Here is an 18,327-nt window from a genome sequence, read left to right as displayed (position 1 = left end):
GACCTGACAAAGGCACACACAGTCATCTCAAACATGGAAGGGCAGCTTATATCACAAATCACTACTTTTCCTTCCAGAAGGGAAGCAGGTATAAATAGGTTCCTACAACAATAATCTCCTTCCAGAAAACCCCATCGCTCCCTCTGCCCACCTGTAATTCAGAAGAGAGATTTGACTCCTGCCTGGCAGGCTGCTGGAGTAGAGCCATTGATTCCTGTTACTCTTTAAGAGTATGTGGGTACAGGGCAAGCTTTAATCTTTTGAGCATTTGGCAGATTAAGAGTTTCGCAAGCTGGAGCTCCTCCAAACACAGCCCACTTGAACACTTCTCAGCTTGTGGAAGGGATGGGCAGACAAAGATTTTTTTAAATAATTTCTGACTGTAGGTGCTTTTGATTTTGGACACCCAACCAGAAATATTACACAGATGTTGATTTTCAGTGTTTAAAGGTGAAGAATTTATTTTTTAAAAACAAAGGCCCATTCCAAAGTCTTATGCCGGGTGCTCATTTGAAAACAAATTATAGAAACAATCAGATCTTGCACTGCAGGATCTAATGAAATCTGTAAGAGCTGCAGCTACGACTGTGAATTAACAGCACGGGTATTGCAGATCACTTCACTCCTGTGTTCTCACACGGAGACGGCCGCTGTCAGAGACAGGTTTTCTGACTAGAAACACATTGGTTCTTGTTACGTATTGCATTACAATGGACCTAACATCCTGTTCTGTACAAAAGCCCATTTTTTTCCTAATTCTTTTACATGTATCCTAATGCCAAATCTGTCTGACTAGATCTGAGCCTCTGACTAATCAAATAAATTCCCAGCTTTATGATACTGGTGATCTATCTTCTTTTAGAATTTGTTATGTGTTTGAGATCATCCACCAACGTCTGCAAGTAACCCTTAACCAGTAGTAGAGCTAATTGTATTATTTTTGAGGAGTTTAAAAGATTGAATCTCTTCACTCCCCATCCCCAGTAGTTATGTATAAAGGTGGCTGAAATTTGAACAAAATATTTACTTTTAAGTACTGGTTAAAATGTGACAAATGTTTAAGGATTTTTAAAAATTATTTGCTTTTATCTGTTTAATGTTCACTGTACGTTTTGGTGCTTGGCATTTGAAATGTATAACTTAATTTGATTGCAGAAACAGATTGTGTTAATTCCTTAGTTGAACAAACCTTTTTTTTCCCTCCAGTCAGGCTTCCTGTGTTTATGCAGCACCTAGCACAAGGATATTTTAGCTCCGAGTCCTTCGGCCATACTTTATTAAAAGTAAATAATAATAATTCAGATTGAGGAGATCAAATATTTGTCTTCCACTTATGTCATCTAACATTCATTTAACATCTGCTCTTTTCATTGCCACTCCTACCACTAAGCTTGTTTGAAACAATGTTTGCCAAAAGAAGTGAATTCCAGAGGAAAGGGGAGTCCTTTCTTCCCTTCCCCTTCCCCTTCCCCTTCCCCTTCCCCTTCCCCTTCCCCTTCCCCTTCCCCTTCCCCTTCCCCTTCCCCTTCCCCTTCCCCTTCCCCCTCTTTTTCTTAGGTTTTGTGGGTGTTTGCCCCAAACCATATATGACTAATATTTGGCATGAAGTCCCCTTTAATAGATCTGTTGTAGATTTGATGACAATGTGTCCATCAGCACAACATCCATGTGACTCCTTGCTCTAAGTGCCACTTCCCTGTATTTGAAACTCCAAGAAAACATTAGATGAATTACTGCCCCATCCCTCATGGTAAATAAGTACAAATACAGGCTACAATCAGCAGAGGGGAGGCAAGGAGGCTCCTGTGTATTCCTTCTATACAGATCAGCCAGTGCTTCTCAAATTTCAAATCCTAATGATCTTTAATCATTTAATCCCTGACCTAAATCAGCTCCACTGTTCAGCTTAAATCCTGACTTCCAACACCCACCCTCGTCATCTTTGCAAGCAAAATGTGAGTAGAAGAAGAACACGTCTAGTTCTGGACCTATCCTTTTACATCTCCTCCCACAGAGTGGGCATTCAGCCATAGAGGAATTGGGCTGGATCATCAGCTTCTGTAAATCAGCATCTGTTGTTGTGGCCATAGTGCTGGAAAGGACTTGGAGAGTCCTGTGGTTCCTGCTCTGCACCGTGGCCATTCCGTGACAAGTGTTTGTCTGAACGTCTTGACCTAACCTTCTCCAATGGCTTCAATACATGAAACAGCTCATTACCTTTTATATATGCAATATGTATTTTCTCTCCAGTTTGTCTTTCCGTTCTAATGCTGTTGCACCATTGTGTCCCCTCTTTGTTTAATTTAGTCTACCCTTGGAGGCAGAAATTCACTATGCAGCAGCTCTTTTTCACTGTTACTTGTGATACAAAAGCTCATGTTCTTGGAAGAATTATTGCTCCTAGGCATGGTTTTCTTCCCAGTGGGAGTTTTGTCATGATTTCAGACGGATTTGGCCCTCAGCTTGTGTAGCAAATGTGTTTGGGTCTCAAGCAGACATGTGAGAGAGAGTGAGCCACATTGCAACATTGCAAATAAAACTCACCTGAGAATCCCAGGGAACCAATTAAAAAAAAAAACCAACAAAAAACAGAGTGTAAATTTTACAGAGAGTGAGCTTGCAGAGGGTTATCAACTTGCCATTGGAACCCCTGATAGGATCTATTTCCTGGTGTCATTCACATCTTAGAGGCTGGGGAAATTCACGGGCACGTCCTCCTGCGGTGATGGTGCAGTGGCTCCTTGCTCACACCCTCTTTTCCCTGAAGACAACCGCTGCCCTTTGAACACACAGCAGGGAAGCAGACTAAAAAGGAGCCAGGCATCTTCTCCCTCCAGCCTTTTGGCTGAGCTATCGCAAGAAGTAGCGTGACAAGAAGTGTCATATGTGATCAGATAACCCTAGATGATGTCGACGTTGCCCCTGCCTGAGTCACCGTCAGACCCCTCATTGGGATCACGAGTTGAGCTCGGCCTTGTGCTCCTGCACATCAATCCAGTGTCTGTGCGCAGTGCCCCGTGCTCAGCCTGCTCCACAGCTCTGCCCTGATGTGCCTCTCATGGAGACACAGGGGAGGAGGAAGAGAAACTGGCCTTCATCCTCCCAGTGTTTGAGGACAGGATTTGCAAACACGTCTAAAGAAATCGAGCAAGTTCATTCTGACTTGCTTTTTCTTGTTGAAGCTCCTCAACATTCTGTGTGGGCTATCTGGATCTGGTTGCTACTTTTTGAACCCTTCACCAGCTAAGTGATTTCAATGGTTTCCTAAGGAAAGGTGCTTATCTGGTTACACTGGGGGGGGGGGGGGGGGTGGAAGAGGTGGTTGTCTATGCGTTTGGGGGGTGTTTTTTTCTCTGCCTGGGCTTTGGAACTGCTTGGCTGCTGTCAAACAAGCTTCCCAGGAGCACAGGGGTCTTACACTGCATGTTAAGTTCTCTCATGTTTTGTGAAATTCGACGGTGGAAGGAGAAGATAACCATCTTGTGTCTCTTCAGAGACCTCAGACAATCTGTGTGGGTGATTCAACCCACAGGAAAGCAGGTCTCTTGCTTCCATCATGTGTGGTACAACTTGTTTTCCAGGTGAATGCACGTCTACTTTGCCTGTCCTGAGTTAAGGTGTTAGAAAAGTGGTTTAAGATTTTATCTGTCCTGATTGTTTTTACTAGGCAGAAGGCACTGAACTGAACTTCTCCCATAGGCCTTCATTAAAATTCCAGCAAGCTCATTAGCATTCTGAAGTCTTAACTACAGCACATGTGCAGATCACAGCCTAAGAACAGATTGGTCTCCCAGGTCTCCAGGCTGTTGCAGGAGTATCCCTTGCTCAGCTGATGTCTTTGGCCCAATTCTTCAGCGGGGTAGCAGGACCCTTTGATCTAACGGCTGGTAAAACCTTGAAAAGACACGTATTTTCCCCCATACTCCACATGACTTGTTGCTAGCATCACTGACAGATCGCTAGCCAGGGGGAAAGTTTATTCAAAGGTTCAGTGCTCAAGAGATGCTCAATTTTTTGAACGATTTGAGTCATTTCAGTTTCAAAATTGCAGACTGCTTGGTCAGAAGAGAGAGTTGTTGTCAGTGGGAGCGGGTTACAGGACTTTTTACTACACTGACTACCTCTTACAAGAGGCCAGCACAGACTAGCTGGTTGGGTCTGGACTAGTAGCTTGTGTAAATTCTGCTGTGGCCTTTGCTGCATGAGCACTACATTCAGTTTTAAACACAGAAGGGGCTCTGGGAGGGTGCTGCAAATCTCAAGGCAAGGAATGAGTGAAAGACTGTTCATGTTTCACGGCTTTGAGTGGAGAGGAGATGCTTTGGTGAGGGCAGCCGACAGCCAGGGCTTTGCCTGTGTTTCTCCAGCTTTGTCTTAGCCCTGGGATCACTGCTCACGCTCAACAGCTGCTCTCGTGAGTTTTACCTGTTGACTTTTACGCTGTCAGCAAAACTTTCAGCCTGCTGTGAGGCGTTAGTAGCCAGAAGGCTTTAGTATACAAAATACAGCCATTTTGCCTGAAAAGTTCGTAAACTAAATACCCAAAAGGAGCAACAGGAGGGGACAAGAAAGGGAACGTTATTGCTGTTTATATTGCAGTAATACCCAGGCCCCTCGGGAATGGCTCCCGCGCCCCTCTGCGCAAACACGAAGTAGTTCCCGACACGGGCAGCAGCTTGGCTTGCTCCCAGGATTGATCCACCCCAGCACCCCTGGCCTGCGGCCCAGTAACCCTCCCGACTCGCTGGCGGAGGTTAACAGTGGAAGCGGTGGTCAGAGTATCTGTGAATATTGTTTGCACTGACAGCTCCTCCAGTAGGATTTATCTGGGCTTGGTTGTCAGGTGTAGTCCAAAAAAGCCTGCGTCTGTGGAAGTGGTAAAGATGTACAAGCTCTGGTTGACAGGAGCCATTTACTGCAGGGTGCACATCTAGCACCTCGTGCAGGGAATACTTCGTTTTATCTGAGGCTTTTAAGCGCAGCCCTTGCATACAACGTCCATAATGAATCTAATTCATAAATCCAGTAATCTGGACCTGCTCTAGTGATGAATTCCATACTATTTCCATATTCCTTTAATCCAAAAAATCATTAACAGAGCCCCAGAAAGTCATGAATATTTTCACCCTATTTGGCAGGGAGCAGATACTCTTTCAGATGAAACGTTACAAGGATCCACTAATGTTTTTAATTATGGAGGGCTAGGTACAAGTTATTGTGAAAGTTAAAGCAGGACTAAATCCAGTGCTATCTTCAGGGGCTGTTTAATTCATCAGCAATATAAATAAGGGGGTGCAGAAGACTAAAGGCAAAATGTGCATGATCTGAACACACGTGCCCTACTTGCTGAGGGTGAAACAAGCACAGAAGTCCAAGAAAAACCTCCAGCAGGCACTGGCCTTTGTCTTCCTAAAAGAAGTGCATTGTGACAGTGCAAAAAAGAGCGATGTTCTCTTTTATATGCTCATCCCACAGACACAGGTCCCCTTCTTGAGCCTGTGGTTCCAGGAAAAAAAAAGAAACACCATCTGTAAGTGATGTGATTTGCTTTGTTATCATGGGTTGCTGTTGTAGCTTATGACTTTAATTTTTCAGTCACATCAAAATCAGACACATTCTCAGTGGTCAAGGTGTTGTCACACCTGACAGATTAAGGATGTCTTCAGAATAATATCTTTGGGGCAGACACAGAATGGGGATGGAAATGTCCAAGTTATTGAACTGTATTTAGTAGTTGCTTTACTTGAATATTTCCTTTGCATGTTTTTGTTTTTGTTGTTTTTTTTTTTTTAAATTCTTTTTCTGAAGTATGTTTATTGTCTCGACAAACAATGTCTCTTATGCTAAGGTTTTGTGGGTTTGATTCTGAGGCCTTCTGAATCAGAAATTCAACAGTAAACCGAATTGCAAAATGTAGCCCCAAAGGATAAGTTTATTCTTGTCCTTTTTTGTAATTTTCTGTTACCGTAGTAATGTCCTAATTGATTCTTCCTTCACACTGAGAAAGAAAAATCTACAGATAAATAAAATTAACACTTGGAAAGGGTGACAAAGGAAACGGCAGAGAAGTAGACATCATATGTAGACAAACATCCTCCTACATAATGAACAATTGCACATGGTCATTGCATGGATTTCTCCTTTTCTTGGTAAAGCATCTTTCGAAGGAAATGCATATGCTTGTACTCTAGAAAGAATATTTGGACTTTACTGGTGGTGTGGAACAAGGGAATGGTGAAAGGCTGGCAACAAAAATTATCTCTCTACTAGGAACATTAACCTCTGTCAGAAGCTCTGACCCCAGAACTTTTGCAGCTAAACAAAATGTGTTAGTGAAGAAATTATTGAATTTGTATGGGGGCGTGGAGAAAGAAAGAAAACTTGGGAGAAAAGCAGTTATTTTCTGCAAAATACTGATTCAGTTCAACTTTCAATGGAAATAGTTTTGGCCATGAAGTTTTCAGCTAGCCCTAGTTCTTACAGCTCTCCAGAACCAATGTTATGATCAGGGCTATCAGAATAAGACATTTTAACAGAGTGCTGCCTCTTCCCACCAAATTTGGTCTATATGCATAGTTCCTTTTGCAGCAAGGATAGTAAAATTTTCCCAGTTTCCTCAGATCTTGCTCAAAAAAACATTTATGCCAACTGAGCTCTCACTGTGATGCAGTCTTGGTGGGATACCTTGCCCTGCAAAGTACTCCTTGAGTCCTCCGACTGTTTTGAATATAAAACATACTGCACAATGCCAGGACACAAGGGGCCAGGACAGGTCTGGGAAAGACTCTGTGTGACTGAAACAAGCAACCCTTAACCATACAGGGTTGTGTAAAGCTGATGTTATTTTATTTAAGCCAGTGACAATACCCAGTCTTGTGTCTCGGAGAGCCTGACCCAGCTCCCAGGGGAGTCCCTAAGAGAATGCCTGCCTTGCAATTTAAATGCACTGTCCTACTCGTGTATGATCCATGCTCAGAAATATCTGTAGGCAAAACTCCAATGCCCTGTACTCATGAATAGGTAGGAAGGAAGCCCTGTAGTTATTAACAGCTATTGTAAGCTCACCTTCTTCAAAGTGCAGTGCAGACACTTTGAACTATAGCCAGGCTAACAGCCAGTGGTGTGGATGGAAACTGCGTGTGACCAAATGTGCTGACATTTACTCTGAGCCCTTGTCTTCAGTCTGGAAACAGATCCACACCCAGGGGTCCCTTCCGCCTGGCAACTCCATTTCTAGTGGTTGCCCCAGGGCTATCTGCAGAAATACTAAAGCCTACTTTACAACCAAGTGCAAGATCTGAGGAAAAGCCTGCTCTTTTAGTCTAGTTTTCTAGAGAGGAAAGGCCAGGGGAAGCCTAAAGTTCACTGGTACCTTTGTGTGCAGTTGTAAAATAATAATAACAACAACTGTAACAGTTTATAATAATAACTGTAATGCTTTAATAACCTTCTGTTACACTGGTGAAGGTCTAGAATCCCCAGTCATGGGTCACGGACCAACTCGAGATACATGCTTTATGAATGAAAACAAATCAATAATAGCGACATGTAGGAATCTTAAATAGCATGGAAATTCTGATGTTGACTTTTTAATTCCCTAGTTAGTAAGATAATTAAAACCCTCTAATTCTTAGTGTCGGTTTGTCATTAAGAAAGTGCAGATAAGGAGCTTACATGTGACTAGCCCATCCACTGAGAGTCGTGGTGGGCTAAAGTACTCCTGTACAATCACAGACACATTTTTAAAGCATCCATAATCTCACAGGGATGATAAATGATTCATGTACTGGGACCGGAGTGATTCTGGCTGTTTAATGATGTCTATGGGTAGGGGTGTTTCTATTTTTAATGCTTTTTAATAAGGTCTTTATAATTGTAGCTTTTCAAGCATTGGTGACTAAAATTCGACCCCTAAATCTATGTGTAAACGTCTAAAGGAAAGCAGGCTGGCTGGGGGCACCCTGTTCTCTCTGATGTGGGAGAGTCCTACGTTCCCAAGCACGTAGATAAGCTGTAACTCAAAGGTATTCTTGCCTGGAGCGGCCACCAGAGAAAACAGATAAAAAGGTTAGAAATCGAGCTTCGAATTTCAGTAATCCTGTAGGTAGTCGCATTTTTCTTGATGGTCGAATATGTAAAAGCTTGAAATGCGCAGGTACAGGAGTAATGGGAGGTCAGAAGAGTCCCTGTTACGGACAGAATCTTAATTTGCTAAAACTCCAAATTGCCTGAGATATCAAAATAGTGTTTGGGGTCAGGATTCAGTTTAGACAAGTAATTTGCAAGTTATAATACATTAGGTAATAGGTTTAACTTTTCTGGTATACTGTCTCAGCTGCAGCATTCAGGGGAGCATGATTCAAAAACCCGAGATGTTGGTGAAGAATTCATTTGTCTATAAAACTGCGAATTGCGCAGCGTATTCTCAGTAGTGTTGATTTTGCTGATACATCCCCAGCGTTAGCAGTTGGCAACCCTGGAGGAGTGAGCAAAATCAAATACATGTATTTATCAACTAATAAGTGTGTTTCCAGCTCCTGGGACATCTCAGGGAGAAACAGCTGAGGCTACAGAGTCTGAAATTTGGGATAAATAATGGAACGCGTACAGAAAGGGAGATACAAATCAAAATGAATGTTAACTGCAAAGGCTGCACAATCGCAGTGGATTTCACTGACTTCAGCAGCACTGGATTGCACTCTGATTAGCTTTCCCCAGACAGCAGTCCACCGGTTCAGTGTGTTTATTTAGCTCCATTAGAAATCTGAAGTGTGGACATCGTTGTGATCATGCAGGCCTACCTACAGGGCTTAACACTGTGTTCTATTATTGACTGCTTTTATTGCTCCTTTCAGTCTATCTCTTTTTCTCCAGTGCTACATAACACATAAGGCTGCATTTACATTTTCTGAATGGACTAATCATGGCTCTCTGCTTTGAGAAAGAATGTGCAGCCTCCCACATAACCACATGGAAACCAACAGGGAAGAGTAAACCAGAAATAAACCCGTTCTAGGGGGTTGAGAGAAAAATACCCACCAAGATAATTGGGAGGGATGTACAGAGGAGAAGCAACTGAACACATAGTCACATCTTTAAAAAAAATTACAATGCTAAAAATATCCAGATGAAGGACAGCAAGAGAAAACATGATTGAAGCGGAACAATTGGTAGAGGAGTTAATACTTATTAGCAATCATTTTAGATTGAATATAGGTTGGTTTTGTAACAGCACAAGGAATGATGCATTTGACAGGACTTAAACAATTGCCTCCCCCTTTCCCAAAGAATCTCGTTAGCAACACCCTGGCACAAACTGATCAGTCTCGCGTGCTCCTAAACAGTTAGCCAGAGCAAATATACTTACTAAAAGTTTTTAATTGTAAAATACAGTGAAGTTAGATCCCAGACAAATCTTTCAAAATCTTTCCTCCCTATATTCCAAACCTTAATATGTTTTAACATTCAGCCTACTGTATTTTCTCCTGTAGCCTTAAAAAAATAACTCTGAGAGTCAGACGAAGTTCACCCAGTCCAGCATCTTTTCTCCAGCGGTATCCAAAAGCTATTGCCTGGGCAAGAGTGTAAGAATGGAGCAAGTACACATGATATTTTTGCAAGTCCTCTCCCATCATCATCCAATTGTTTGCATCTCAGATATTTACTGATCCAGTGTGCTTTCTATGCATTTATTAACAATCAGTGGAGCTCTTTCCCTTGGAATTGAAATTGCCTAGTGTCCCCTTCAACCTAGGTCAACGACATTTAGGAACAGTTGGTGTCCAGACATCCCGTGGTAAGAAGATTTACAGCTCAATTACGTGTTATGTGGACATACTCCCTGTCCTGTATCTCATGGCATTATAATATCAGCTATGTGCATGTGAGAAAGCAAACAATCATTGCCAGATTTCCTGAGTGTTCAGAAGAAATTTTTGCAAAGGGGTTGAAATGGAAAAAGAGTTATTATGAAAGCATTGTAAGGTTCATGAGCCAAATCCATCTTATTCATACTTGAAGAGCTACAAATACTTGTGTGTTTGAAGATAAGTATTTTTCAAAGTTCCTTGTTGTTTTAAAGAATTTGTATGTACTATTTGCTAAAGAATATTGCTAGGGAGAAAAAGGGTATGTCTAGCACAAGGCTGTTAAAGACAAGCAAGCAAACGCTTTGTAGAAATAGAGCATAGGGTTAGAAGTTCATTCCATGCCTTCTCTCACACGATGGAAATAACAATGTCTAAAGTTTTCCAAGTTATATAAAATTCTGCTTTCTTCTGGAGAAAGCTTGATCTGTGTTTCCATCCAAATATTCCCTGCGGTTTCAGAGGTAGATTCAGAAGATAATTCCGTATAGTACCTTGGGTGCCAAGGATGAGAAAGCCTAGGGGTAAGCCAGTTCATGCCTGGTCCTCAAGGTTTTACAGTCACAGGGCAGTTTGGCTGTTACATAGTGCAGACCCTTATCTCTCCGGTAAGATTAAAACAACCCGTTTGGCAGCAAGGGTTTTTAAAATATGGCAATGCCTCGTGAACTGCTTTTTTAAAACCAGTGATGAACACAGAAGCATACCGGGTAATTATACTTTCTGAGAGTAAGTTGTACCGCAAAAAGAGCAATTCTCTGTGGCGTTTTGAGATGCATCACAACATAAGCATTGTAAGCACAAATTCGAATTCCAACGTTTTAGTAAACAGAGGGTGGAAGGGTGGAGATTTGCTGATTTAATACAAAGGATGGATTTTAGAAGAAGAACACACAGGAAATCATACTTTATGTGCTAGGCCTTTCTGTTTCATTGAGGGGGCATGTCTTAGCCACAGGTCCTCACTGGTCTGTGCTGCTGTTCAGACCTTTCAGCCTAGCTGCAGAATACTGCTTCTTCTGGCCCAGTTGCATTCACCAGCATGTTTGTAACTTGTGTTATCAACTGACCAGTGAGGCTTTGTTAATGGTAGTAACAGCCCGAGCAAGTATCAGGAAGAATACATTGAACCAACGATGAAGTGCCATTAAAGGAAAAGCTGAGTATTTTTCTCAGGCGGGTGTCTTACACTTCAGCAAAGCTGGGAAAGATTAAAGTGCAATCTTTGTGCTTGCGCTGCCTTGCGTACCAGCAGTGCGTGCAGAGTGAGTGGATGTCAAGCTGCGGTTCCCTTGTGAGAGGAGTGCATGTAGAGAAATCACCTTTGCTTTGCAGGTTTATGTGGCTGTAACCTGCTCAGTTCAGTGGGCTTCATGGTGATTTGGGAATGGGTTGGGGGAGCAGTATCAGGACGGAACGGACGCTATGTGATCACTTATCTAATCTACATCATGACCTAGCCTTTGGCGCAGGGTGTGAAGGTGAACAGGAGCGAAATGTAAAGGAAAAAGGAAGCTGTTTGGCTCTGGATATGAGCCATGTCAGCTACAATATAACCTATACTATTAACCCAGCCTCACCTGGCTTTTGAGGGTTCACATGCTTCTCTTTTAAAGTCTGAAACATGCACTTTTGCTTTGTGAATGCTGCAGCGTGCCAAGTTGAAGCTCTCTTTTACACACATGCAACCTCCATGCAGGTGTGCCCATGGACGTTATATGCAATTGTAATAGCCTGGCAGATTTTACACAATGGATTCATGTACATGTAACTGCATGAAATGCATTTGGGTGGCATTTTGTGATAGGTGACTGAACTCATGTCAGGTAACTGCTCCATGACTATCTTTAGAAATATTAAGGGAAAAGGCAGGGCCCAAACTCACATCTTTGTAATTCTACTGACATACAGTTATTCCTCCTGATGTCACCATTTCAAATGGTCAGGAGATTTGAAGTCTGCCCTTCTCTCTCTTTCTCTCTCCATCACGTTTGCCTGTCATGCCATACACTATGTAAGCAACAGATAATCACATGGTACGTAAATCAGTGGAAAGTACTTTTACAAAAACTCTGTTCAGAAGTATGGGGAGTAAAGAATAAAGGTTATAATGTAACAGAATTTCTGTAGTATGAAACAGAAGTTAAATGGAAAAAAAACCCTACAGAGACAGTGCTCTTTATACTTCTCTGATGGAGTTAGCAATATTGTCAATAGACTGTTTTTTCTAGATTGCTACGAGCAATTAATGGACCTTTACTTCAAAAGAAATAAAAACCGTAAGCACAGGATTATGAGTTTTTAAGACCATTCTGAGGTTAAAGAAGAACAATTACATGAAACTCTGAACGTGTAAGAAATATAACCGATGCTATTTTGAAGTGAATTGTATGTGTAGCCTATTTGACCAGTTATATTATAGTCTTGCGGCTGGTTATTTATAAAACAATCAAGTTGTTCTTCTTTGTGACTTTGAACTCTACTTGAAGAACAGTGATTCATACTCCACATGCTGTTAGCTCTATGGCTCCATGCTTTGCATGTGGGAAAGTCAGGCTGAGGGAGACTTGAGAATTAACATGTGAGGATCTGTTATCTGTGTAGAAACCACCTACAGTCAACAATTTTGAACAAAAATACTTCAGCACTGAATAGGACCCAATGCAATCCTAGAGTCTGCTTCCCTGCCCTAAACCCCCGGGTTCCACTGGTTTCCAAAAGCCAGATGAAACTTGCAGGTGAAGGGCAATGGAAAAACATAAAGACACAGACAGGAAGAGTTCAGACTTCCTTCATGCCACAAAGGTTACTGTAAACCTCGCACAAAATCTGCTTGCAACATTCAGGGGAGTATTTCTGAAAGATTTCCTTCCAGGGCTTCTTCAGGAAAGGGTGACAGATCTCCCGTCCCTCACTGGGAAGCATCAAGACTGGTGCTGAGAAGGAAATTTTAAGGGACACAAGTTTTGCCATATGTAAGAAAATGAGTGTTGTAAGAGAAAAAATAGTGTTTTCCCTCAAACAATTTGACTGAACAATCTCATTCTTTGGGGAAATGCAATGTACCTACATTATATCCTATCTACACATCCTCCTCCTACAGTTTTCCCTGTCACTCTGTTTCCATTGTGTCTATGTGAGAGCAATGTTAAGCATCAAACTTCTAAAAAAGATCCTAGCTTCTTAGCAACTCTAAAAGCCTCTTTAGCATTTAATAACAATTGCTTATTGATTTGCAGTTAGTGTTTTAGAAGAAAAAATTAAGAGAGTCTGCATTTTTTTAATTTGAAAACTCACTTTCACCCACTCTATTTCAGAAGAGAACAGCTTAATGCATCAGTTGGTATAATGACAAATATTTTCTCTACCTACTGTCTTTATTGACATCGCTAGGCAGCGGTGATCACGGTGGCTACTGTCGTCTCTATTCCCCTACCGGGATATTCACATTTGTATTTCTTGAAGAAAAGCATCATCTCTCTTACCTTCAAGCCATACGAATCTCTCGAGCAGAGCTGGCAGTACTTTGTGTCAAATATATCCAAAACACCACAACTCTCCACCGTGGCTTTTCTCAGGCTCTCCCAGGCTTCTCAATCCCGACTTTTGGGGATTCAGTATTCACGCCCAAGCAGAGGAGCGAAAAGAGAAAGAATCACCTGCCTGCCCCCCGCAAACTGGGACTCCCCAGGTGAGACTTGCCGCGGTTAACCCGAGCTGAGCTGCAGCCGCTACAACTTGAAGCGCTCGGGGGGGTGTTGGCTCCCTGGGAAGAGGCGATTTCCGAGCCAAGCTCGCCCGCGGCAATTCGCTGTCCGATTCTGTCAGCCCGTCGCCGGGTGGGGAAGCAGCAGCTCCGGCTCCGTTTCGCAGCCCCGATCCGGCGGGAGCCGCGGCCAGAGCCGCCCCTTCCTCCCACGCCGAATCCCAACAACCTGTTCCAGCCCCGCTCCGCGCCCGGCCGCGGGCTGCGCTTCCCCGCAGCGCTGCCTCGCCTGCGGGCGGGGGGGGGGGGGGGGCGGGGGCGGGCAAAGTTTCCTCCCCCCCCGGATCCCACCGACTCACGCCGGGGAGGAACCGCTCCCCGGCGGCCGCGGGCGGCTCCTCTGCCCCGGGGCTGCGGGCCGAGGCCCCGGGAGGGCGGGCGGGGGCGGCAGCTCCAGCCCCGGGAGCCGGACAGCGCCGGGGGGCGGCGGGCGGGGGCGGCCGCAGCCCCGGGGACGGGAGGCAGCAGCGGGCACCCCCCACCCCAGGAAAGCCCCGGGAGAAAGGAGCCCTTCGGCGGGCGGCCCCCCCGGGGGAGCCCTGCAGGCTCTGGGGGTGCTGGGCAACCTCCGGGCTACGAGGCTACTCGCTGCGCCCGCGTGTGCCCAGGGCCGGGCGTAGCTGTCGGGTTTCGCACGGAAGGCAGAGAAATCCGGCGTGAGCCCCCGGCACGGCGGGGACCGGGGCGCGAGGCAGGAATTCCGGAGGGAGGAAGCCGGCGGGAGTTGTCATTTCACTGCAAAGGGCTCGTCTGCTCCCTCGGGTCAGCGCCGGAGAGGGACATCGCTCACCCGCGTTCTCCCCCAGCGGAAAACGCTCCCGAGTCCTCGCTGACCGCCCAGGCGGAAAGTCCGCCCAGGGCTCCTGGTTTAAACACGCTCTGCAATGGTAACTGGAGCTCTCTGCAATTCAAACACCAGGAGAAACCATTTCTCGAAAGGATGATTCAAGTGTAGCTGCTGTTCTAATATTTTAATACCTTCTTACAGTTTAATATCTGTAAAACCACCGAACTTTCGAAGCGCTAGGAGTCCATAATCTGCAGGGTGTTGCCTAAGAAAGCTTTTTTTTTGTTCCAGAAATGGCTTGATTCTCCTTTCTGAATGTATTTTTTATCTTACCAAATAACACCAGACAAAGAGAAAACAGAATGAAACCCATCGCTATGGTTTAGGTTTTAAAAAGGTTCAATTTCTGGAAGATTTTCTACAGAGGAGCGGATCTAGAATAGTGCTTTCAACCTTTTCTGACTATGGAACCCTAAATATTTTGCAGCAGAGCTACTGACCCCTTTAGGCCGTTGCATAGATGAATTGCTGTGAAATGCACATGCACTTGTCTTTCCGAGGCCTCTGTAGTGTTAAAGTCAAACCAAATTCTCTCGAACTTTCGAAGTGTTATTGAAATAGTTTCCTTTTTATCCCAGTAATGGTACCCTGTGAGTTTTGCAGTGCCAGGGTAGCCAAATGAACCTGGAGCTGATCCCTTTAGCACAAAACCCAACAACAGTCACAGGAATTCCTGTAACGTGACAGTAACCTGGAAGTATTTCTCTGAAGTGCTAAAATGTTACTCGGTGCGGGTGGAGGAAGTATCAGACGTTGTTTTGGCATATCTAGAACACTGATTTCCCCTCGAAAGCAGGACAGGAAAGCTTTAGTACATATGACGTTTTGCTTGTCTTAACATAAATATGTTTATTTAATGGATGGACAACACTTCCTTGAGATGTTTATGCTTTCTTTGAGGCCAAGAAGAATCTTGTCCTCTCCTGGCCTCCTTGGCTTCCAGTGGTGTCCCAAGTATGTTTTCCACCCAGTCATCTATAAGAAAACCAACTACTCTCCAAGCCTGGAAGACCATGATTCAGCAGTTAATAGCTGGGCAAGCTGTTCAATGGATGAGCTCCGAGTCTCACTGACTCTGCCATCTGCCTTTTGATTTACACTGAAGATGTTTTTAGCTGCTTGTAAGAGTCACATCTGTGTGTTGCTGCCACCACATTTTTTCAGCCCTACTAAAGAAAGCAGCTTTTATTCTGTCCACCAGAAAACTATGAATTAAAGCAATGGCTAGTCTGATGGGAGATTCTGATACGTATCACATCTCTTGCCTGTGCTAGAAATGCACCTGGTCTGCTCGTCTGTAATGTGAGGAACTACATCCTCGCCTTGTGAAAACTACAAGAGACTTGTAGTTTAAGTTTAAAGTGAGATTCATTTCCCTTGAATTATGTATCAAGGATTTCAGTAAATGCCCTAGGGTTAGATGAATCACAGGAGAGAATGAAGCACAATAACAAGAAAAACTGATGTATTAAAAAAAACCCAACCCTGAACCTGAAGCCAAAATAAAATGAAACTTCAAAACCACAAGTATAACCTTCTTATAAGAAGCAAAATATTCTTTTTTCCAGTGCAGTTCTGGTTTGTGATTGCTCACTGAGGAAGCTCTGTGACTACCCTTTGGTTAGAGGCTCTTCAACAGCAGCTCTCTGCAAGGAGACAATTCTGAAGAGTTGTTACCGGTTAATACGGAGCAGACACATCGCTCCTGTGAGTGTTCTGCTACTGCAGTCCTCAACGTGTGTTCTCTCCTTTTGCTTCTTTAATAGAAAACCTGGTCATCTGAACAGCACTGGAACTGGGAAGAGAAGATGTCACCTGCACTGCACCGCGCCACCGAAAAAGTAAAATGGCAGTGAAATGCCACTCATCAAGATCCTCATAACAAGGTGGTGTATTGTTTTACTGTTTTATCACATGCTGCTGGTGTGGAAAGCTTTGAAGGAAGAGATAGGGTCTTGACTGACAACTTTATTTCTCTGATGCAAGGAGGAGTCGGCCACAAATGCTTCTGACTCCACAGAGGTTTCTTAGGGTCCAGTCCAGAACCGTAGGATGAGCTTCCCTGCAACTTTATCACAACTTTGTTGCCTTCTGTGTCAGGCTGGTCTCTTTGTCTTTGCCTTTCTGGCATCAACGTTCAATAAATATAAAAATAAGGAAGATTTTCAGAGCAAACTGCTTCAGTGTACACAGTTCTTCCTCAAGTGTAAATAAACCCTTCCTCAACCTGAATTAATTGATACAAGTACATCACGTACACTTCCAAATGGAGCTCAAATCTCATATAAAGTGTGTCACACAAAAACTAACTCAGAATAGTGCAGAACCCTCCTGGTTACAGTGCAGGAGTGGATACTCGTTAGCTCATAGGAGCTGCTAAGCATCTCGTTCAAAACACTGGTTCTGCAGGCTCCTGAAAAACGCCATTCTTCCAAGGGCCAGTGCTCTGTGGGTCAGGGGGAAAGTCAGAGAAATACAGTAACAAGCCCAGGCTATTCAGCCCCAGCAGCTCCTTTCTCTGTGGCACTTACAGCCCCCTGCAGCCAACATTACACTCTAGATTTAGCAACTGAAACCCCAGTCAAGGACCAAAACGCCAGTCCTGCTTCCTCACACTGCCTAGTTAACAGTTCAGACTGCTCTTTCTTAATTGCTTTACCAGCACCAGCTAGCAGACTATTTGCAAAAAGGTCAAGGGGGATCCATGTGCAAATCTGAATGGAAGTTCTCTCGCATCATGTGTGCAGTCCTTCACAGAGGACTGCTGCAGTCATCTGGCTTTGTGCCACCTTTATTATAAATACATAGAATAGCACATTAGTATTTTTTGCAGAAGATGCTCTCGCTCAAGGTAGACCTATATCTGACTTCTGAATAAAAGACTTGAAGCTCAGGAAGGCAGATTAGTCATAATGAGCCTTGTGAACTTGAATGCTCTGCAATTTTTTCATCTATTCTGCCAAACCAAGTAACATTACCAGACTCTTACTTGTACTCACTTCTAGTGTAGAGGGAGTCTTCACCTTCATCAGCAGAAGAGGCACATAGAGCTATAAGGGTCAGAATTAGCTTCTGGGAGATTATTAGCTCTGTGCTTTGCACTGGTGCGTAAAAGCTAGCTAGTTCTGCCAGAGAAAGTACCCACTACTTGTTACAGGCTTGTCTTTAATTGTGTGATATTAAATCTATCCTTGGGAAATTCAAGCTCCTGACAGAGCTGTAGATATTGTTTTAACCAGCCACACAGAGTCGTAATTTGACAGGAGGTGTCCTATCAAATATGCTGTGCTTTTAACAGAATGAGCTAGTCATGTGGTCTAAAGATGATGGGCTGCATCACCTGACACGATCTGAGGGTCTGGCCCGATGGTTTCTGAAGTACTTTCTCTGTTGCCTTTTTACTGTAATCCAATCGAACATACTGGAATAGGAAGGAGCTGTAACTTGGAAGACACAGTTTTTCCTGTGATGCAAACTAATGGTAATACTTTGTTACTCCCTCAGGTCCGAACATTAACAGCCCATTAAATGCAGTCCACTGACGGGCACCGCCTGTTCTTTTATTGCTGGGAATTCTGGATCCCTGAGGGTGGACAGAAAGCCTTTGAGGTCTGTTGGTGCGGGGGGGGGGGGGGGGGGGGGGGTGTGCTGGGCAGCTGTGCAGCACGTCATGTCACACCCAGTCGCTGACGTCCTCAAAGCAGTGTGGTTGCTCACGCACCTTCGCGTTCTCAGTGCATTGGAGCTGAGATCCAATCTAGTCACGCAACCCTAGAAACGACTGCATCAGTTCAGTGCAAGTTTAAGAAATCAATAGTCTTTTGCGTGAAATTTCTTCAGAAGCCACG

General features: G+C 44.0%; 1 protein-coding gene across 1 annotated transcript in view; it reads right to left on the bottom strand.

The window, feature by feature from the left end:
- The window catches only part of DRD2 (dopamine receptor D2), a 32,048-nt gene extending 18,232 nt beyond the window's left edge, over nt 1-13,816 (bottom strand). The window contains exon 1 of the mRNA XM_074848687.1: nt 13,352-13,816. The gene's annotated coding sequence lies outside the window, so the exon portion shown is untranslated. The remainder of the gene's footprint in view (nt 1-13,351) is intronic.
- Between the last annotated feature and the right edge of the window lie 4,511 nt (nt 13,817-18,327).

This window comes from Strix aluco, chromosome 23 (assembly GCF_031877795.1).
Source record: "Strix aluco isolate bStrAlu1 chromosome 23, bStrAlu1.hap1, whole genome shotgun sequence".
NCBI lineage: Eukaryota > Metazoa > Chordata > Aves > Strigiformes > Strigidae > Strix > Strix aluco.
This window is presented reverse-complemented; position numbering and strand designations above follow the sequence as displayed.